Source organism: Leptodactylus fuscus, chromosome 5, assembly GCF_031893055.1.
Source record: "Leptodactylus fuscus isolate aLepFus1 chromosome 5, aLepFus1.hap2, whole genome shotgun sequence".
Classification (NCBI taxonomy): domain Eukaryota; kingdom Metazoa; phylum Chordata; class Amphibia; order Anura; family Leptodactylidae; genus Leptodactylus; species Leptodactylus fuscus.
This window is the reverse complement of record NC_134269.1, coordinates 161,857,463-161,874,780: the sequence shown is the minus strand read 5'-3', so window position 1 is coordinate 161,874,780 and position 17,318 is coordinate 161,857,463. Positions and strand designations below refer to the sequence as shown.

The 17,318-nt window shown below is 48.2% G+C and overlaps 1 protein-coding gene across 1 annotated transcript in view; it reads right to left on the bottom strand.

Moving 5' to 3' along the window:
* Positions 1-17,090, bottom strand: part of CDHR2 (cadherin related family member 2) — a 94,648-nt gene extending 77,558 nt beyond the window's left edge. Inside the window, exon 1 of the mRNA XM_075274705.1 lies at positions 17,062-17,090. The gene's annotated coding sequence lies outside the window, so the exon portion shown is untranslated. The remainder of the gene's footprint in view (positions 1-17,061) is intronic.
* Positions 17,091-17,318: the final 228 nt, after the last annotated feature.

The following is a 17,318-nucleotide window of genomic DNA, read 5'->3' as shown; positions in this document are numbered from 1 at the left end:
CAGTTTGGGCAAATTCATGGTGGAGGGAGCCTCTAAAAACCCCAGTTTGGACCAATTCATGGTGGAGGGAGCCTCTAAAAAACTCAGTTTGGACCAATTCATGGTGGAGGGAGCCTCTAACCAGCCCAGTTTGGACCAATTCATGGTGGAGGGAGCCTCTAAAAACCCCAGTTTGGACCAATTCATGGTGGAGGGAGCCTCTAAACAGCCCAGTTTGGACCAATTCATGGTGGAGGGAGCCTCTAAAAACCCCAATTTGGACCAATTCATGGTGGAGGGAGCCTCTAACCAGCCCAGTTTGGACCAATTCATGGTGGAGGGAGCCTCTAACCAGCCCAGTTTGGACCAATTCATGGTGGAGGGAGCCTCTAACCAGCCCAGTTTGGACCAATTCATGGTGGAGGGAGCCTCTAAAAACCCCAGTTTGGACCAATTCATGGTGGAGGGAGCCTCTAAAAACCCCAGTTTGGACCAATTCATGCTGGAGGGAGCCTCTAAACAGCCCAGTTTGGGCAAATTCATGGTGGAGGGAGCCTCTAAAAACCCCAGTTTGGACCAATTCATGGTGGAGGGAGCCTCTAAAAACCCCAGTTTGGACCAATTCATGGTGGAGGGAGCCTCTAAAAAACCCAGTTTGGACCAATTCATGGTGGAGGGAGCCTCTAACCAGCCCAGTTTGGACCAATTCATGGTGGAGGGAGCCTCTAAACAGCCCAGTTTGGGCAAATTCATGGTGGAGGGAGCCTCTAACCAGCCCAGTTTGGACCAATTCATGGTGGAGGGAGCCTCTAAAAACCCCAGTTTGGACCAATTCATGGTGGAGGGAGCCTCTAAAAACCCCAGTTTGGACCAATTCATGGTGGAGGGAGCCTCTAAAAACCCCAGTTTGGACCAATTCATGCTGGAGGGAGCCTCTAAAAACCCCAATTTGGACCAATTCATGGTGGAGGGAGCCTCTAAACAGCCCAGTTTGGGCAAATTCATGGTGGAGGGAGCCTCTAAAAACCCCAGTTTGGACCAATTCATGGTGGAGGGAGCCTCTAAAAACCCCAGTTTGGACCAATTCATGGTGGAGGGAGCCTCTAAAAAACCCAGTTTGGACCAATTCATGGTGGAGGGAGCCTCTAAACAGCCCAGTTTGGGCAAATTCATGGTGGAGGGAGCCTCTAAAAACCCCAGTTTGGACCAATTCATGGTGGAGGGAGCCTCTAAAAACCCCAGTTTGGACCAATTCATGGTGGAGGGAGCCTCTAAAAACCCCAGTTTGGACCAATTCATGGTGGAGGGAGCCTCTAAAAAACCCAGTTTGGACCAATTCATGGTGGAGGGAGCCTCTAAACAGCCCAGTTTGGGCAAATTCATGGTGGAGGGAGCCTCTAACCAGCCCAGTTTGGACCAATTCATGGTGGAGGGAGCCTCTAAAAACCCCAGTTTGGACCAATTCATGGTGGAGGGAGCCTCTAAAAACCCCAGTTTGGACCAATTCATGGTGGAGGGAGCCTCTAAAAACCCCAGTTTGGACCAATTCATGCTGGAGGGAGCCTCTAAACAGCCCAGTTTGGGCAAATTCATGGTGGAGGGAGCCTCTAAAAACCCCAGTTTGGACCAATTCATGGTGGAGGGAGCCTCTAAAAACCCCAATTTGGACCAATTCATGGTGGAGGGAGCCTCTAAACAGCCCAGTTTGGGCAAATTCATGGTGGAGGGAGCCTCTAAAAACCCCAGTTTGGACCAATTCATGGTGGAGGGAGCCTCTAAAAACCCCAGTTTGGACCAATTCATGGTGGAGGGAGCCTCTAAAAAACCCAGTTTGGACCAATTCATGGTGGAGGGAGCCTCTAAACAGCCCAGTTTGGGCAAATTCATGGTGGAGGGAGCCTCTAAAAACCCCAGTTTGGACCAATTCATGGTGGAGGGAGCCTCTAAAAACCCCAGTTTGGACCAATTCATGGTGGAGGGAGCCTCTAAAAACCCCAGTTTGGACCAATTCATGGTGGAGGGAGCTTCTAAAAAACCCAGTTTGGACCAATTCATGGTGGAGGGAGCCTCTAACCAGCCCAGTTTGGACCAATTCATGGTGGAGGGAGCCTCTAAAAACCCCAGTTTGGACCAATTCATGGTGGAGGGAGCCTCTAAACAGCCCAGTTTGGACCAATTCATGGTGGAGGGAGCCTCTAAAAACCCCAATTTGGACCAATTCATGGTGGAGGGAGCCTCTAACCAGCCCAGTTTGGACCAATTCATGGTGGAGGGAGCCTCTAACCAGCCCAGTTTGGGCAAATTCATGGTGGAGGGAGCCTCTAAAAACCCCAATTTGGACCAATTCATGGTGGAGGGAGCCTCTAAACAGCCCAGTTTGGGCAAATTCATGGTGGAGGGAGCCTCTAAAAACCCCAGTTTGGACCAATTCATGGTGGAGGGAGCCTCTAAAAAACCCAGTTTGGACCAATTCATGGTGGAGGGAGCCTCTAAAAACCCCAATTTGGACCAATTCATGGTGGAGGGAGCCTCTAACCAGCCCAGTTTGGACCAATTCATGGTGGAGGGAGCCTCTAACCAGCCCAGTTTGGACCAATTCATGGTGGAGGGAGCCTCTAAAAACCCCAGTTTGGACCAATTCATGGTGGAGGGAGCCTCTAACCAGCCCAGTTTGGACCAATTCATGGTGGAGGGAGCTTCTAAAAAACCCAGTTTGGACCAATTCATGGTGGAGGGAGCCTCTAACCAGCCCAGTTTGGACCAATTCATGGTGGAGGGAGCCTCTAAAAACCCCAGTTTGGACCAATTCATGGTGGAGGGAGCCTCTAAACAGCCCAGTTTGGACCAATTCATGGTGGAGGGAGCCTCTAAAAACCCCAATTTGGACCAATTCATGGTGGAGGGAGCCTCTAACCAGCCCAGTTTGGGCAAATTCATGGTGGAGGGAGCCTCTAAAAACCCCAGTTTGGACCAATTCATGGTGGAGGGAGCCTCTAACCAGCCCAGTTTGGGCAAATTCATGGTGGAGGGAGCCTCTAAAAACCCCAATTTGGACCAATTCATGGTGGAGGGAGCCTCTAAACAGCCCAGTTTTGGCAAATTCATGGTGGAGGGAGCCTCTAAAAACCCCAGTTTGGACCAATTCATGGTGGAGGGAGCCTCTAAAAACCCCAGTTTGGACTAATTCATGGTGGAGGGAGCCTCTAAACAGCCCAGTTTGGGCAAATTCATGGTGGAGGGAGCCTCTAAAAACCCCAGTTTGGACCAATTCATGGTGGAGGGAGCCTCTAAAAACCCCAGTTTGGACCAATTCATGGTGGAGGGAGCCTCTAAACAGCCCAGTTTGGACCAATTCATCGTGGAGGGAGCCTCTAAAAACCCCAATTTGGACCAATTCATGGTGGAGGGAGCCTCTAAACAGCCCAGTTTGGACCAATTCATGGTGGAGGGAGCCTCTAAAAACCCCAATTTGGACCAATTCATGGTGGAGGGAGCCTCTAACCAGCCCAGTTTGGACCAATTCATGGTGGAGGGAGCCTCTAACCAGCCCAGTTTGGGCAAATTCATGGTGGAGGGAGCCTCTAAAAACCCCAATTTGGACCAATTCATGGTGGAGGGAGCCTCTAAACAGCCCAGTTTGGGCAAATTCATGGTGGAGGGAGACTCTAAAAACCCCAGTTTGGACCAATTCATGGTGGAGGGAGCCTCTAAAAACCCCAGTTTGGACCAATTCATGGTGGAGGGAGCCTCTAAAAAACCCAGTTTGGACCAATTCATGGTGGAGGGAGCCTCTAAACAGCCCAGTTTGGGCAAATTCATGGTGGAGGGAGCCTCTAAAAACCCGTTTGGACCAATTCATGGTGGAGGGAGCCTCTAAAAAACCCAGTTTGGACCAATTCATGGTGGAGGGAGCCTCTAACCAGCCCAGTTTGGACCAATTCATGGTGGAGGGAGCCTCTAAAAACCCCAGTTTGGACCAATTCATGGTGGAGGGAGCCTCTAAACAGCCCAGTTTGGACCAATTCATGGTGGAGGGAGCCTCTAAAAACCCCAATTTGGACCAATTCATGGTGGAGGGAGCCTCTAACCAGCCCAGTTTGGACCAATTCATGGTGGAGGGAGCCTCTAACCAGCCCAGTTTGGACCAATTCATGGTGGAGGGAGCCTCTAAAAACCCCAGTTTGGACCAATTCATGGTGGAGGGAGCCTCTAAAAACCCCAGTTTGGACCAATTCATGCTGGAGGGAGCCTCTAAACAGCCCAGTTTGGGCAAATTCATGGTGGAGGGAGCCTCTAAAAACCCCAGTTTGGACCAATTCATGGTGGAGGGAGCCTCTAAAAACCCCAGTTTGGACCAATTCATGGTGGAGGGAGCCTCTAAAAAACCCAGTTTGGACCAATTCATGGTGGAGGGAGCCTCTAACCAGCCCAGTTTGGACCAATTCATGGTGGAGGGAGCCTCTAAACAGCCCAGTTTGGGCAAATTCATGGTGGAGGGAGCCTCTAACCAGCCCATTTGGACCAATTCATGGTGGAGGGAGCCTCTAAAAACCCCAGTTTGGACCAATTCATGGTGGAGGGAGCCTCTAAAAACCCCAGTTTGGACCAATTCATGGTGGAGGGAGCCTCTAAAAACCCCAGTTTGGACCAATTCATGCTGGAGGGAGCCTCTAAAAACCCCAATTTGGACCAATTCATGGTGGAGGGAGCCTCTAAACAGCCCAGTTTGGGCAAATTCATGGTGGAGGGAGCCTCTAAAAACCCCAGTTTGGACCAATTCATGGTGGAGGGAGCCTCTAAAAACCCCAGTTTGGACCAATTCATGGTGGAGGGAGCCTCTAAAAAACCCAGTTTGGACCAATTCATGGTGGAGGGAGCCTCTAAACAGCCCAGTTTGGGCAAATTCATGGTGGAGGGAGCCTCTAAAAACCCCAGTTTGGACCAATTCATGGTGGAGGGAGCCTCTAAAAAACCCAGTTTGGACCAATTCATGGTGGAGGGAACCTCTAAACAGCCCAGTTTGGGCAAATTCATGGTGGAGGGAGCCTCTAACCAGCCCAGTTTGGACCAATTCATGGTGGAGGGAGCCTCTAAAAACCCGAGTTTGGACCAATTCATGGTGGAGGGAGCCTCTAAAAACCCCAGTTTGGACCAATTCATGGTGGAGGGAGCCTCTAAAAACCCCAGTTTGGACCAATTCATGCTGGAGGGAGCCTCTAAACAGCCCAGTTTGGGCAAATTCATGGTGGAGGGAGCCTCTAAAATCCCCAGTTTGGACCAATTCATGGTGGAGGGAGCCTCTAAAAACCCCAATTTGGACCAATTCATGGTGGAGGGAGCCTCTAAACAGCCCAGTTTGGTCAAATTCATGGTGGAGGGAGCCTCTAAAAACCCCAGTTTGGACCAATTCATGGTGGAGGGAGCCTCTAAAAACCCCAGTTGGGACCAATTCATGGTGGAGGGAGCCTCTAAAAAACCCAGTTTGGACCAATTCATGGTGGAGGGAGCCTCTAAACAGCCCAGTTTGGGCAAATTCATGGTGGAGGGAGCCTCTAAAAACCCCAGTTTGGACCAATTCATGGTGGAGGGAGCCTCTAAAAACCCCAGTTTGGACCAATTCATGGTGGAGGGAGCCTCTAAAAACCCCAGTTTGGACCAATTCATGCTGGAGGGAGCCTCTAAACAGCCCAGTTTGGGCAAATTCATGGTGGAGGGAGCCTCTAAAAACCCCAGTTTGGACCAATTCATGGTGGAGGGAGCCTCTAAAAACCCCAGTTTGGACCAATTCATGGTGGAGGGAGCCTCTAAAAAACCCAGTTTGGACCAATTCATGGTGGAGGGAGCCTCTAAACAGCCCAGTTTGGTCAAATTCATGGTGGAGGGAGCCTCTAAAAACCCCAGTTTGGACCAATTCATGGTGGAGGGAGCCTCTAAAAACCTCAGTTGGGACCAATTCATGGTGGAGGGAGCCTCTAAAAAACCCAGTTTGGACCAATTCATGGTGGAGGGAGCCTCTAAACAGCCCAGTTTGGGCAAATTCATGGTGGAGGGAGCCTCTAAAAACCCCAGTTTGGACCAATTCATGGTGGAGGGAGCCTCTAAAAACCCCAGTTTGGACCAATTCATGGTGGAGGGAGCCTCTAAAAACCCCAGTTTGGACCAATTCATGGTGGAGGGAGCTTCTAAAAAACCCAGTTTGGACCAATTCATGGTGGAGGGAGCCTCTAACCAGCCCAGTTTGGACCAATTCATGGTGGAGGGAGCCTCTAAAAACCCCAGTTTGGACCAATTCATGGTGGAGGGAGCCTCTAAACAGCCCAGTTTGGACCAATTCATGGTGGAGGGAGCCTCTAAAAACCCCAATTTGGACCAATTCATGGTGGAGGGAGCCTCTAACCAGCCCAGTTTGGACCAATTCATGGTGGAGGAAGCCTCTAACCAGCCCAGTTTGGGCAAATTCATGGTGGAGGGAGCCTCTAAAAACCCCAATTTGGACCAATTCATGGTGGAGGGAGCCTCTAAACAGCCCAGTTTGGGCAAATTCATGGTGGAGGGAGCCTCTAAAAACCCCAGTTTGGACCAATTCATGGTGGAGGGAGCCTCTAAAAACCCCAGTTTGGACCAATTCATGGTGGAGGGAGCCTCTAAAAACCCCAGTTTGGACCAATTCATGCTGGAGGGAGCCTCTAAACAGCCCAGTTTGGGCAAATTCATGGTGGAGGGAGCCTCTAAAAACCCCAGTTTGGACCAATTCATGGTGGAGGGAGCCTCTAAAAACCCCAGTTTGGACCAATTCATGGTGGAGGGAGCCTCTAAAAAACCCAGTTTGGACCAATTCATGGTGGAGGGAGCCTCTAAACAGCCCAGTTTGGTCAAATTCATGGTGGAGGGAGCCTCTAAAAACCCCAGTTTGGACCAATTCATGGTGGAGGGAGCCTCTAAAAACCCCAGTTGGGACCAATTCATGGTGGAGGGAGCCTCTAAAAAACCCAGTTTGGACCAATTCATGGTGGAGGGAGCCTCTAAACAGCCCAGTTTGGGCAAATTCATGGTGGAGGGAGCCTCTAAAAACCCCAGTTTGGACCAATTCATGGTGGAGGGAGCCTCTAAAAACCCCAGTTTGGACCAATTCATGGTGGAGGGAGCCTCTAAAAACCCCAGTTTGGACCAATTCATGGTGGAGGGAGCTTCTAAAAAACCCAGTTTGGACCAATTCATGGTGGAGGGAGCCTCTAACCAGCCCAGTTTGGACCAATTCATGGTGGAGGGAGCCTCTAAAAACCCCAGTTTGGACCAATTCATGGTGGAGGGAGCCTCTAAACAGCCCAGTTTGGACCAATTCATGGTGGAGGGAGCCTCTAAAAACCCCAATTTGGACCAATTCATGGTGGAGGGAGCCTCTAACCAGCCCAGTTTGGACCAATTCATGGTGGAGGAAGCCTCTAACCAGCCCAGTTTGGGCAAATTCATGGTGGAGGGAGCCTCTAAAAACCCCAATTTGGACCAATTCATGGTGGAGGGAGCCTCTAAACAGCCCAGTTTGGGCAAATTCATGGTGGAGGGAGCCTCTAAAAACCCCAGTTTGGACCAATTCATGGTGGAGGGAGCCTCTAAAAAAACCCAGTTTGGACCAATTCATGGTGGAGGGAGCCTCTAAAAACCCCAATTTGGACCAATTCATGGTGGAGGGAGCCTCTAACCAGCCCAGTTTGGACCAATTCATGGTGGAGGGAGCCTCTAACCAGCCCAGTTTGGACCAATTCATGGTGGAGGGAGCCTCTAAAAACCCCAGTTTGGACCAATTCATGGTGGAGGGAGCCTCTAACCAGCCCAGTTTGGACCAATTCATGGTGGAGGGAGCTTCTAAAAAACCCAGTTTGGACCAATTCATGGTGGAGGGAGCCTCTAACCAGCCCAGTTTGGACCAATTCATGGTGGAGGGAGCCTCTAAAAACCCCAGTTTGGACCAATTCATGGTGGAGGGAGCCTCTAAACAGCCCAGTTTGGACCAATTCATGGTGGAGGGAGCCTCTAAAAACCCCAATTTGGACCAATTCATGGTGGAGGGAGCCTCTAACCAGCCCAGTTTGGACCAATTCATGGTGGAGGGAGCCTCTAACCAGCCCAGTTTGGGCAAATTCATGGTGGAGGGAGCCTCTAAAAACCCCAGTTTGGACCAATTCATGGTGGAGGGAGCCTCTAACCAGCCCAGTTTGGGCAAATTCATGGTGGAGGGAGACTCTAAAAACCCCAATTTGGACCAATTCATGGTGGAGGGAGCCTCTAAACAGCCCAGTTTTGGCAAATTCATGGTGGAGGGAGCCTCTAAAAACCCCAGTTTGGACCAATTCATGGTGGAGGGAGCCTCTAACCAGCCCAGTTTGGGCAAATTCATGGTGGAGGGAGCCTCTAACCAGCAGAGTTGTGGGAAAGCAGGGTGGAGGGAGCCTCTAACCAGCAGAGTTGGTGGAAATCAGGGTGGAGGGAGCCTCTAACCAGCAGAGTTGGGGGAAATCATGTTGGAGGGAGCCTAGTATTAGCAGAATTGTGCAACGCTTATGGTGGATGAGTATGAGGATGCGGAGGAATTGAGAGGTTGAGTACAGACATGGAGTTTCATGTTGGGGTGCTTTACACAGGTGGGCACAAAAATGAAGGCTCTATCCAGTGGTGGTTCATTTTTATCAAAGTGAGCCGGTCGGCACTCTCAGCTGATAGACGGGTGCGCTTGTCAGTGATGATGCCACCGGCTGCACTGAACACCCTCTCAGATAGGACGCTGGCGGCAGGACAGGACAGCACCTCCAAGGCATATAGGGCAAGTTCAAGCCACAGGTCCAACTTCGACACCCAATACGTGTAGGGCGCAGAGGGGTCGGAGAGGACAGGGCTGTGGTCGGAAAGGTATTCCCGCAACATGCGCCTATACTTCTCACGCCTGGTGACACTAGGACCCTCTGTGGCGGCACTTTGGCGAGGGGGTGCCATCAAGGTGTCCCAGACCTTAGACAGTGTGCCCCTCGTTTGTGTGGACCGGTGAGAACTTGGTCGCCTACTGGAGGAACTGTCCTCCCTGCCGCCAACGTCACATGCTGGAAACATCTCCATCATATTCTGCACCAATTGCCTGTGGCAAGCATTGATGCGATTGGCCCTCCCCTCTACCGGAATAAAAGACGAGATGTTGTTTTTATACCGGGGGTCAAGGATAGCAAAGATCCAGTACTGGTTGTCCTCCATGATTTTGACAATACGCTTGTCGGTTGTAAAGCACCCCAACATGAACTCAGCCATGTCTGCCACAGTGTTAGTTGGCATGACTCCTCTGGCCCCACCGGAAAGTTCAATCTCCATTTCCTCCTCATCCTCCATGTCTACCCATCCGCGCTGCAACAATGGGACGATTCGAAGTTGCCCGGAAGCCTCCTGTATCACCATCACATCATCGGACAACTCTTCTTCCTCCTCCTCCTCCTCCTCCTCCTCCATTAAACGCGATGAAGCGGACAGATGTGTGGACCTACTCTCCAGCTGTGACGGATCGGATGCTATCCCTGACTCCTCTGTGTGATCTGAGTTATCCCTGATGTCAATCAGGGATTCTCTCAGAACACACAAGAGCGGGATTGTAAGGCTCACCATCGCATCCTCAGAGCTCACCCTCCTTGTGGACTCCTCAAACACCCGTAGGATGTCACAAAGGTCTCTCATCCATGGCCACTCATGGATGAGAAACTGAGGCAGCTGACTTTGTGGCACCCTAGGGTTTTGTAGCTGGTATTCCATCAAAGGTCTCTGCTGCTCAACCACTCTATTCAACATCTGAAACGTTGAGTTCCAGCGTGTGGGGACGTCGCACAAAAGCCGGTGTTGTGGCACATGCAGGCGTTGCTGGAGAGATTTTAAGCTAGCAGCGGCTACTGTCGACTTGCGAAAGTGGGCGCACATGCGCCGCACTTTCACCAGTAGCTCTGGAACATTGGGGTAGCTCTTTAGGAAACGTTGCACCACTAGGTTGAAGACGTGGGCCAGGCATGGAACATGTTGGAGTCCGGCAAGCTCCAGAGCTGCTACCAGGTTCCGGCCGTTATCACAAACGACCATGCCTGGGCCCAGGTGCAGCGGCTCAAACCATATTGCCGTCTCATCGAGGAGGGCATCCCTCACCTCGGAGGCAGTGTGCTGTCTGTCCCCCAAGCTGATCAGCTTCAGCACAGCCTGCTGACGTCTACCAACGCCAGTGCTGCAACGTTTCCAACTCGTAGCTGGGGTCAATCTAACAGCGGAGGAGGAGGCGGTGGCGGAGGAGGAGGCGGTGGCGGAGGAGGAGGCGGTAGAGGAGGAGGAGGAGGGGGGTGTTCTTCTCGTGTCCCTGCCAGGAATGTTAGGCGGGGAGACGAGGTACACCGGGCCAGTTTGGGAAGCAGTCCCAGCCTCAACTACATTCACCCAGTGTGCCGTCAGTGAAATGTAGCGTCCCTGTCCGCATGCACTTGTCCACGCGTCGGTGGTCAAGTGGACCTTTGTGCAAAGCGCGGAACTAAGGGCCCGCCTGATGTTGAGTGACACGTGCTGGTGCAAGGCGGAGACGGCACACCGGGAGAAGTAGTGACGGCTAGGGACGGCATAGCGAGGTGCCGCAGTTGCCATCAGGTCCAGGAAGGCGGGAGTTTCAACAAGCCGGAACGCCAACATCTCCTGGGCCAGCAGTTTAGCGATGTTGGCGTTCAAGGCTTGCGCGTGTGGGTGGTTAGCAGTGTATTTCTGCCGCCGCTCCAATGTCTGAGAGATGGTGGGTTGTTGTAAAGAAGCGCCTGATGGTGCCTTTGATGGTGCAGGAGAAGGAGATAAGACAGGAACAGGGGAGGATGAGGGAGAAGTCAACAAAGTGGCGGAGGCAGATGAAGTGGTGTCCTGGCTCGTCCTCTGGAGTGCATCGCCAGCACAGTCAGCAGTGGCAGTGGCAGAGGCAGAGGCAGTGGCAGAGGCAGTGGCAGTGGCGTGAACGGCAGGCGGCCTTTGTCCTGCCGTTGCTGCCTGCCACTGATTCCAGTGCTTGGATTCCAAATGACGGCGCATTGAAGTGGTGGACAGGTTGCTCTTCTCAGAGCCCCTAATCAATTTCGAGAGGCAAATTGTGCAGACAACACTATATCTGTCCTCGGCGCATTCCTTGAAAAAACTCCACACCTTCGAGAAACGTGCCCTCGAGGTGGGAGTTTTTCGGGGCTGGGTACGAACTGGAACATCTTGGGAGATTCCGGGTGTGGCCTGGCTTCGCCTAAGCTGCTGACCTCTGCCTCTGCCTCTAGCTACCCTTTTTGGTGCTGCACTTGCCTCAACATCCACACTACTTTCCCCGCTTGACATCCCCCCTGTCCAGGTCGGGTCAGTGTCCTCATCATCCACCACTTCCTCTTCCAACTCCTGTCTCATCTCCTCCTCCCGCACAATGCGCCGGTCAACTGGATGCCCTGACGGCAACTGCGTCACATCATCGTCGATGAGGGTGGGTTGCTGGTCATCCACCACCAAATCGAACGGAGATGGAGGAGACTCTAGTGTTTGAGCATCTGGACACAGATGCTCCTCTGTTAGGTTCGTGGAATCGTGACGTGGAGAGGCAGGTTGAGGGACAATGAAAGGAGCGGAGAACAGCTCTGGGGAGCAGGAACAGTTGGGGTTATTGTTCTGTGAAGCTTGGGAATTTTGGGAGGAAGGAGGACAAGACTGTTGGGTAATAGGAGGAGAGGAGGCAGAGTCTGACTGGCTGCTGGACAATGTGCTGTAAGCGTTCTCTGACAGCCATTGCAAGACCTGTTCCTGGTTCTCGGGCCTACTAAGGTTTGTACCCTGCAGTTTAGTTAATGTGGCAAGCAACCCTGGCACTGTGGAGTGGCGCAATGCTTGCTGCCCCACAGGAGTAGGCACGGGACGCCCTGTGGCTTCACTGCTACCTTGCTCCCCAGAACCATTCCCCCGACCTCGCCCACGGCCTCGTCCACGTCCCTTTCCGGGAGCCTTGCGCATTTTGAATTCCCAGTTAGAAATTGGCACTATATACCAGTAGCAAAAATTGTGGGTGCACGTAACCCCAATATATTCTTTGAATTCCCAGTCAGACAATGGCACTATATACCAGTAGCAAGAAATGAGGGTATTTATAACCCCAATATATTCTTTGAATTACCAGTCAGAAACTGGCACTATATGGCAGTAGCAAGAAATGAGGGTATTTGTAACCCCAATATATTCTTTGAATTCCCAGTCAGAAACTGGCACTGTATACCAGTAGTAAAAATTGTGGGTGCACGTAACCCCAATATATTCTTTGAATTCCCAGTCAGAAACTGGCACTATATGGCAGTAGCAAGAAATGAGGGTATTTATAACCCCAATATATTCTTTGAATTCCCAGTCAGACAATGGCACTGTATACCAGTAGTAAAAATTGTGGGTGCACGTAACCCCAATATATTCTTTGAATTACCAGTCAGAAACTGGCACTATATGGCAGTAGCAAGAAATGAGGGTATTTGTAACCCCAATATATTCTTTGAATTCCCAGTCAGAAACTGGCACTGTATACCAGTAGTAAAAATTGTGGGTGCACGTAACCCCAATATATTCTTTGAATTACCAGTCAGAAACTGGCACTATATGGCAGTAGCAAGAAATGAGGGTATTTGTAACCCCAATATATTCTTTGAATTCCCAGTCAGAAACTGGCACTGTATACCAGTAGTAAAAATTGTGGGTGCACGTAACCCCAATATATTCTTTGAATTCCCAGTCAGACAATGGCACTATATACCAGTAGCAAGAAATGAGGGTATTTATAACCCCAATATATTCTTTGAATTACCAGTCAGAAACTGGCACTATATGGCAGTAGCAAGAAATGAGGGTATTTGTAACCCCAATATATTCTTTGAATTCCCAGTCAGACAATGGCACTATATACCAGTAGCAAGAAATGAGGGTATTTATAACCCCAATATATTCTTTGAATTCCCAGTCAGACAATGGCACTGTATACCAGTAGTAAAAATTGTGGGTGCACGTAACCCCAATATATTCTTTGAATTACCAGTCAGAAACTGGCACTATATGGCAGTAGCAAGAAATGAGGGTATTTGTAACCCCAATATATTCTTTGAATTCCCAGTCAGAAACTGGCACTGTATACCAGTAGTAAAAATTGTGGGTGCACGTAACCCCAATATATTCTTTGAATTCCCAGTCAGACAATGGCACTATATACCAGTAGCAAGAAATGAGGGTATTTATAACCCCAATATATTCTTTGAATTACCAGTCAGAAACTGGCACTATATGGCAGTAGCAAGAAATGAGGGTATTTATAATCCCAATATATTCTTTGAATTCCCAGTCAGACAATGGCACTGTATACCAGTAGTAAAAATTGTGGGTGCACGTAACCCCAATATATTCTTTGAATTCCCAGTCAGACAATGGCACTATATGGCAGTAGCAAGAAATGAGGGTATTTGTAACCCCAATATATTCTTTGAATTCCCAGTCAGAAACTGGCACTGTATACCAGTAGTAAAAATTGTGGGTGCACGTAACCCCAATATATTCTTTGAATTCCCAGTCAGACAATGGCACTGTATACCAGTAGTAAAAATTGTGGGTGCACGTAACCCCAATATATTCTTTGAATTACCAGTCAGAAACTGGCACTATATGGCAGTAGCAAGAAATGAGGGTATTTGTAACCCCAATATATTCTTTGAATTACCAGTCAGAAACTGGCACTATATGGCAGTAGCAAGAAATGAGGGTATTTGTAACCCCAATATATTCTTTGAATTCCCAGTCAGAAACTGGCACTGTATACCAGTAGTAAAAATTGTGGGTGCACGTAACCCCAATATATTCTTTGAATTCCCAGTCAGACAATGGCACTGTATACCAGTAGTAAAAATTGTGGGTGCACGTAACCCCAATATATTCTTTGAATTACCAGTCAGAAACTGGCACTATATGGCAGTAGCAAGAAATGAGGGTATTTGTAACCCCAATATATTCTTTGAATTCCCAGTCAGAAACTGGCACTGTATACCAGTAGTAAAAATTGTGGGTGCACGTAACCCCAATATATTCTTTGAATTCCCAGTCAGACAATGGCACTATATACCAGTAGCAAGAAATGAGGGTATTTATAACCCCAATATATTCTTTGAATTCCCAGTCAGAAACTGGCACTGTATACCAGTAGTAAAAATTGTGGGTGCACGTAACCCCAATATATTCTTTGAATTCCCAGTCAGACAATGGCACTATATACCAGTAGCAAGAAATGAGGGTATTTATAACCCCAATATATTCTTTGAATTCCCAGTCAGACAATGGCACTGTATACCAGTAGTAAAAATTGTGGGTGCACGTAACCCCAATATATTCTTTGAATTCCCAGTCAGAAACTGGCACTATATGGCAGTAGCAAGAAATGAGGGTATTTATAACCCCAATATATTCTTTGAATTCCCAGTCAGACAATGGCACTGTATACCAGTAGTAAAAATTGTGGGTGCACGTAACCCCAATATATTCTTTGAATTACCAGTCAGAAACTGGCACTATATGGCAGTAGCAAGAAATGAGGGTATTTGTAACCCCAATATATTCTTTGAATTCCCAGTCAGAAACTGGCACTGTATACCAGTAGTAAAAATTGTGGGTGCACGTAACCCCAATATATTCTTTGAATTACCAGTCAGAAACTGGCACTATATGGCAGTAGCAAGAAATGAGGGTATTTGTAACCCCAATATATTCTTTGAATTCCCAGTCAGAAACTGGCACTGTATACCAGTAGTAAAAATTGTGGGTGCACGTAACCCCAATATATTCTTTGAATTCCCAGTCAGACAATGGCACTATATACCAGTAGCAAGAAATGAGGGTATTTATAACCCCAATATATTCTTTGAATTACCAGTCAGAAACTGGCACTGTATACCAGTAGTAAAAATTGTGGGTGCACGTAACCCCAATATATTCTTTGAATTCCCAGTCAGACAATGGCACTGTATACCAGTAGTAAAAATTGTGGGTGCACGTAACCCCAATATATTCTTTGAATTCCCAGTCAGAAACTGGCACTATATGGCAGTAGCAAGAAATGAGGGTATTTGTAACCCCAATATATTCTTTGAATTCCCAGTCAGAAACTGGCACTGTATACCAGTAGTAAAAATTGTGGGTGCACGTAACCCCAATATATTCTTTGAATTCCCAGTCAGACAATGGCACTGTATACCAGTAGTAAAAATTGTGGGTGCACGTAACCCCAATATATTCTTTGAATTCCCAGTCAGAAACTGGCACTATATGGCAGTAGCAAGAAATGAGGGTATTTATAACCCCAATATATTCTTTGAATTCCCAGTCAGACAATGGCACTGTATACCAGTAGTAAAAATTGTGGGTGCACGTAACCCCAATATATTCTTTGAATTACCAGTCAGAAACTGGCACTATATGGCAGTAGCAAGAAATGAGGGTATTTGTAACCCCAATATATTCTTTGAATTCCCAGTCAGAAACTGGCACTGTATACCAGTAGTAAAAATTGTGGGTGCACGTAACCCCAATATATTCTTTGAATTACCAGTCAGAAACTGGCACTATATGGCAGTAGCAAGAAATGAGGGTATTTGTAACCCCAATATATTCTTTGAATTCCCAGTCAGAAACTGGCACTGTATACCAGTAGTAAAAATTGTGGGTGCACGTAACCCCAATATATTCTTTGAATTCCAAGTCAGACAATGGCACTATATGGCAGTAGCAAAATAGTGGGTGTATATAGCCCCAATTCTATTGCTAGGGGACTTGCAGGGTATTTCTGGGGTGAAGGTGGGGGGGCACACCGTTGGAACGGGTATCGGGGGTATATATCGGGTATACGGGAATACACTGACAGTGTATTCCATTCAGGATCCTGGGAAAGCTGGGTTGCGGCGATTGAGCCCGTCAGTGCCACGTTACACTGACAAGCTTCTCCCTGGAATTTAGCTCTTACAAGAGCTGTTGTGGTTGTCTTCTCCTTCCTATCCTAGCCTGTCCCTGCCTACCCAGAATCTAAGCCCTAGCTAGCTGGACGGAAACCTCCGTCCTCGGTGAATTGCAAGCTCAGAATGACGCGAACCTGGGCGGCGCTGTTCTTTTAAATTAGAGGTCACATGTTTTCGGCAGCCAATGGGTTTTGCCTACTTTTCTCAACGTCACCGGTGTCGTAGTTCCTGTCCCACCTACCCTGCGCTGTTATTGGAGCAAAAAAGGCGCCAGGGAAGGTGGGAGGGGAATCGAGTAATAGCGCACTTTACCACGCGGTGTTCGATTCGATTCGAACATGCCGAACAGCCTAATATCCGATCGAACATGAGTTCGATAGAACACTGTTCGCTCATCTCTAGTTATCACCCATGTATATGATATGGGTGCAAATATCACAATTTAACTAAGGTAGAATACTCTGTCTAGATGTCTGGGGATTATTAAAAAAAAAAAATTAAATTAAAAATAATTTTAAAAAATACCAGAAAATTAGTAGGTTTTACAGCTGTGACTTAGAACTATTATTATACAAAGACCTTGTCAGTATCGTGGATATTGTCCATTCCAGTAACCCTAACTACTGTATAATCTTATTTGTGTCTGTAAATTCAATAGGTGACCAGTGTTCAGTAAAGGGTTAAAGTGGAATATGACAATATGAATGATGGGTTCTAAGCTAGTATAATACCAAAGAAGATCTAAACTTTTTTTTATATACTATTGATATACCACAGGAACATTTCTACATACAATACACGTAACAATTATCATGTCGTGCTCAGGCCTCACCATATCCTATGACTATAGCAAAATGTAACATGTGGCAAAGCCTTCGGGTATTTTTGTGGCAGTGTCTTAAAGCCAAAGATCCAAACTAAAGCAAGAAGCACATGGGAAATACTGAAGCTTCTTTTTCCTTTTATATCAAATTATTACCACAATATTATAGTTCTAGCCTAAAAGTATGAAATTTGTAAAACAAAAGTCTCAAACCTGTATCTCTTAAGACAGTCGCTCCTCTTCTGGAGGTAGGGCAAGTAATAATTTCAGGACCTTTGTATCCTCTGCTCACTTCATCTCATCACGCATATATCAATCATTAACTGGAGGTAATAAGCAAGAATAATTACCATCTCCACCCATTATTGAAACCAGGCAGGCCAGAGAGATTCCCTGTCATAATGATGGCATCCTGACGTAGCTGAACCAATTAAAATGCACTGGGATTCTGAAGTATTCACCAAAACACG